At 51.5% G+C, this 5,491-nt stretch overlaps 1 pseudogene; it reads right to left on the bottom strand.

Annotated features, from left to right (window-relative positions):
* Positions 1-355: 355 nt before the first annotated feature.
* LOC116484222 (cilia- and flagella-associated protein 144-like) lies at positions 356-2,127 on the bottom strand (annotated as a pseudogene).
* Positions 2,128-5,491: the final 3,364 nt, after the last annotated feature.

Here is a 5,491-nt window from a genome sequence, read left to right as displayed (position 1 = left end):
CTTCTGCCATGATTGTGCAGCCATGCTGAACTGTGAGTCCATTAAAACTCTTTCCTTTATAAATTACCCAGTCTTGGGTATGTCTTTATTAGAAGCATGAGAACAGACTAATACAGATACTAAGTCCGCATGTCATCATCAGTTCAGCAATTTGGACAGAAAGAGTCACAGCTCTCTCTTGGTTCTGTGCTGTCTCTTAGCCTAGCTCGGGTCGCTTTCCCATCCCTGATCCAAGGGACTGGCAGAGGAGGCAGGGTCAACATATTACTCTCTAGGTCAGGAGGACTGAAGATTGGGAACAATTCCTGGGAAAAATCATGCTACAAAATTCCAATGTCTAAAACTTAGTTTAATTTTATTTATTTGACTTTAAGATAACATTTATTTCTCGGGGCAATGCACACATTGAGCATGAAACCCGGGGCCTCACTCCACCGCTGGGATGCCACCGGTGGCCATCATCTTCTCCCAGGCTCCACATCTGAGCCTTGTACAGGGCGATGTCATTGCAGACCCTGCAGTGGTTGAGCCTGCGATCTGGGCATTCTGGGTTGAGCCAGGGCTCTGAGTCCCATGCAGTTTCCTGGTTTTCAGTCTGTGTCTGGGTCCTTCTTCCTTGGTCCCTGGGCAGCGTGGCGAATGAGATTCTGAAACCTGGTGTCTCCAGGCTCCTCCAGGTTACCATGCCAAGACATGGGCTTCCTGGTGATCTGTGGACCTCGTGGAGGGGTTCACGTGATGCCACGCATAGACGTTCTGGGCTGGTAGCTCTTTGAGGTACAGCTCCTGCAAGATCTGGTTCTGAAGGACCTCACCCTGGATCACCTTCTCCCTGGGGTGTCCTGCCATGGCCTTGGCGTTGCTCCATCGTGTTCGATGCGTGCCCTGCTCCCTCGTGCCTCTCTCCCTGGCCCCGGGCTTCTGCCGTCTCCAGGCAACGGTGTCCCACGCGGTCTCCAGGCAACAGCCCTCCCACAGTCCCAGCTTCTCACGACCCAGCCCTTACCCCAACCGCCCGTGGAGGCCCGTGGACCTCCAGGAAAGGGCTTCCCGTTACGGGACAGACCCGGAGGTCATGGGCATGTGGTTAGGCCTCACCTTGGCCAGTCGTTTCCCTCCTAGCGAGCAGAGGTGCTGCTTCCTCGTGCTCTCCCTGCTTCCTCGTGCTCTCCCTTCTGTCTCGGGCCTGCAGTTTGCTCGGTGGTTCCAGACCAAGGCCCACTGAGAAGCCAGTTTCTTTTCTTTTTTTTTTTTCCCCTCTGTTACCCAGGCTGGAGTGCAGTGGCGCGATCTCCGCTCACTGCAAGCTCCGCCTCCCGGGTTCACACCATTCTCCTGCCTCAGCCTCCCGAGTAGCTGGGACTACAGGCGCCTGCCACCACCCCTGGCTAATTTTTTGTATTATTAGTAGAGACGGGGTTTCACCGTGTTAGCCAGGATGGTCTCGATCTCCTGACGTCGTGATCCGCCCGCCTCGGCCTCCCAAAGTGCTGGGATTACAGGTGTGAGCCACCGCGCCCGGCTCTGGGAAGCCAGTTTCAAATGCAGAGGCTAGCGCGGCTGGCTGAGCAGGCAGCGGAGGCCGATGGTGGGTGTCCGTGGTCCTGCGTCTCTCTGTCCACAGCCAGGCCGCGGGGACCCCAGGGTCCGCTCCTTCGCTGCCCGAGCACGGTCCCTGCAGGGGCCTCTCCTTGGGGTCGTGGATCGTCAGGGCAGCGTGGGTGGCTGGGTGGGGGCGGGCTGCAGGCAGGCTCTAAAAGCAGGGGCTGGGCGGGGGCGTGGGGGGATAGGGAGGGACGTAGTGGAAGTTGGGGCCCCAACGGACATGCGGGCGGCAGATGTAGCCCTTATGAAGATTCAGGCAGGAAGAGCTCGGCAGGGCGATGCCCACGACGGGGTAGTGGACGGGGGCGAATTGGTTCAGAGACGGGTAGCAGATGGGGCAGAAGGACGAGTAGGTGGGATGGAACAGGAGTGTAGTCTGCGGATCCAGAATCGGGGGACGGATGGGAGGAAAGAAGAGCCCACTGCCAGGGCACTGCGGGGTGGCGCTAAGGGGGCGCCGGGATTGGGAGGCGGAGATGCGGGGCAGCTTTCGAGTCATTTTCAGCGAGTGCAGTGCTCCCTCGTCGGAACGGTCTGAGTGCGCAGCGAGCGCGGGGCCTGCGCGGCTTTTATCTCCTCCGGGCGTTCCAGGGCGGAATGGGCTTTGTGACCCGTGCCCCCCCTTCCCCCCGAAGCCGGGAGCGCCCTGCGCTCCTCACAGGGCCCCCATCTCCGGGTTTAGGACCGAACAGGGGAAATGGAAGACTGAGGAAATGGCAACCCCTGTTCTTGGGTACCCTGTAGTTTTGCCCTCAATAGGCAAAGGCTGATCAGACGGCTAGGATACAGTTAGGGGCCGGGGGCCTGGGAGAGCGGCTCTGAGCAGGAACTGGGAAAAGGGGTTTCGAAGTCAGTGCCCCAGGCGCCTTCCCTTACGACAGCGCAGCGTTCAAAGCCCTTCAGTCCCTCACATCACTGCGGGAACATGCGCAATTAGACGTGCTACGTCCATTTTACCCATGGGACACGGAGGACCAGAGAGGGAACCTCCATAGGCCGGCGGTGGGTGACAAAGCAGGTGGGGCTAGAACCTGGGACAGGAGAGGGCAGGTAGGAGGGAACGCAAAACGGCGGGCCCCAAGCGCGCACCAGCGGCCGCTCCTGCGTGTCTGGACAGGATTCTGCAGGGGGCGCGTCAGAGCAGACCTGGGCGTTTCCTAGCTTACCCTTGGCCCCTGTGTTCCTTGGTTTGATGCTTTACTTTTAACTAGACCTAGAAACGTAAGAGTCACAGCCAGTAGGATGACTACCCACTCCTGAGCGCCTAATAACTAGATTTGGGCTTCCTTGCTCCCTACCGGAGATGCCTCGCACCCTGCCAGATGATTAAGGAGGCTGCACTTTTGTCTGATGCAGAAACCCTCTCTGCTGAACATTACTGGTGTCTTTGATCACCATCCAAAGCATAAGCCTCTTTATTCTCCTATTCTCAACGATACTTTTATTAACGAGGACTAAGCTCTAATTTTTTATCTTATCCAAATTCCTACCTAAGGGGTCTAGAGATTCATGCCCTACAAACCTTAAATTCTCATCAGATGGGTTTTATTTAACCCTGTATATTGTGACTTACTTTTCTTTTCTTTTCTTTTCTTTTCTTTTTTTTTCTTTTTTGAGACGGAGTCTCACTCTGACACCCAGGCTGGAGGGCGGTGGCGCAACCTTGACTCACTGCAAGCTCCGCCTCCCGGGTTCACGCCCTTCTCCTGCCTCAGCCTCCCAGTAGCTGAGACTACAGGCTCCCGCCACCAAGCCCAGCTAATTTTTTTGTATTTTTAGTAGAGGCGGGGTTTCACCGTGTTAGCCAGGATGGTCTCGATCTCCTGACCTCCTGATCCGCCCGCCTCAGCCTCCCAAAGTGCGGGGATTACAGGTGTGAGCCACCGCGGCCGGCCTGTGATTTACTTTTCAATCTAACTCTGGCATAACATTATAAGACAAGGAAAAAATATTTAACCCCAAAATATATTTCCTTGCCATACCTTAAAATTGCCCTGCAAAGTCTCTTGTGGGAAAAATCCTCACTCTATAGAGAACCCCCTACCCTCTTTGTTTTCCTTCCTTTCTTTCCAGATCCAGGAGATAATCAACTAAGAGCCAGGCACCCTTTTACGTCCCATAAGAAACATTTTACAACCTGCTGTCTCTAAAGTCGGCTATCTGAGAGCTTCCTCTGCACAATAAAACTTGGTCTCCACAATCCTTTATCTGTAAGCTAAACGTTCCTATCAATCCCAAGTCTTTAAACAAACTCAAGCAATTGTCAACAACAAAAAAAATGTTTAAATTTACCTATAGCCTGGAAGCCCCCACTTTAAGTTGTCCCACCCTTCTAAACCAAACCAATGTATTTCTGAAATGTAATTAATGTCTCTTGCCTTTCTAAAACATATAAAACCAAGCTGTGCCTCAACCACCTTGGGCACATATTCCCAGAACCTCCTGAGGGCCATGTCAGGGGCCGTGGTCACTCATATTTGGCTCAGAATCAATCTCTTCAAATATTTTACAAAGTTTAACTCTTTTCATCAACATCACCAAAATATGTGATTTTTCCCCAACATCCTTTTCCTCTCTTAGTTGACAAAACTTTCCGTTGTACTCCCTGAAAGTCCAGCTACATGATTCAGCAAACTCCCCTATTCCCTGAGAGTGCTTCTTTATTGACAGTCCCCTGTGACTCCTGGCTTTAACTGTACCTGGATTTCTCTTGAGGACACTGTTTCCCTTGTATCTCAAGTAGAGACTACTCATTCTTTCAAACTCTAAAGTACTTCAGGGTGAGAATGTGGGTGGGGTATTGCTTCTCCTTGCTCCTTCTAATTCCTTTAACACCATTATTTCTCTCTTCCTATTAGAAAATCTCTTGCTCCTCAGAAGCTTGTGCTATGAGTCACCATGTCCCTGGCTTGTCCTGTCAGACCTCCTGGATCCCCTCTATTTCAATGAAAATGTTCACACTTGTCTCAAAGTCTCATTCTTGCATCTGTCATGCTGAGTGGGTTCAATGTCCATTTAGATGGCTGGATTCAATTCTCTGGCTTCTTTTTCTGTGTGTGTTTTTTACTTATAAGAAATTATGAGGCCGGGTGCGATGGCTCACGCCTGTAATCCCAGCACTTTGGGAGGCCGAGGCGGGCAGATCACGAGGGCAGGAGATCGAGACCATCCTGGCTAACATGGTGAAACCCCGTCTCTACTAGAAATACGAAAAATTAGCCAGGCATGGTGGCAGGCTACTGTAGTCCCAGCTACTCGGAAGGCTGAGGCAAGAGAATGGCGTGAACCCGGGAGGCGGAGGTTGCAGTGAGCCGAGATCGAGCTCACTCCACCTGGGCAACAGAGCAAGACTCCGTCTCAAAAAAAAAAAAAAAAAAAGAAAGAAATTATGTATTTTGTAAAAGTTTTATTTTTAATTTACACGTAAGAATTGCATAGATTTATGGGATAAGTTGTGTAATGATCAAATCAGGGTATTTAGCATATCCATCACCTCAAATACTTATCATTTCCTTGTGATGAGAATATTAAATAGCTTCCGTTTTAGATAGTTTGAAATATACAATACAATATTGTTAAATATAGTCACTGCAGTGTGCAATAGGACACCAGAACTTATTCCTCCTATCTAGCTGTAATTTTGCACTCAACCAATCTCTCCCCATTCCTCCCCAACTTCGAGTAGCCACTATTCTGCTCTGTACTACCTTTTTTTTTTCTTGAGACGGAGTCTTGCTCTGTCTCCCAGGCGGGAGTGCAGTGGCGGGATCTCGGCTCACTGCAACCTCCACCTTCCAGGTTCAAGCAATTCTCCTGCCTCAGCCTCCTGAGTAGCTGGGATTACAAGTGCCCACCACCATGTCCGGCTAATTTTCATATTTTTAGT

This window comes from Hylobates moloch, unplaced genomic scaffold (assembly GCF_009828535.3).
Source record: "Hylobates moloch isolate HMO894 unplaced genomic scaffold, HMol_V3 SCAFFOLD_15, whole genome shotgun sequence".
Lineage (NCBI taxonomy): Eukaryota > Metazoa > Chordata > Mammalia > Primates > Hylobatidae > Hylobates > Hylobates moloch.
The sequence above is the reverse complement of the archived record's forward strand: the minus strand, read 5'-3'. Positions and strand labels throughout refer to the sequence as shown.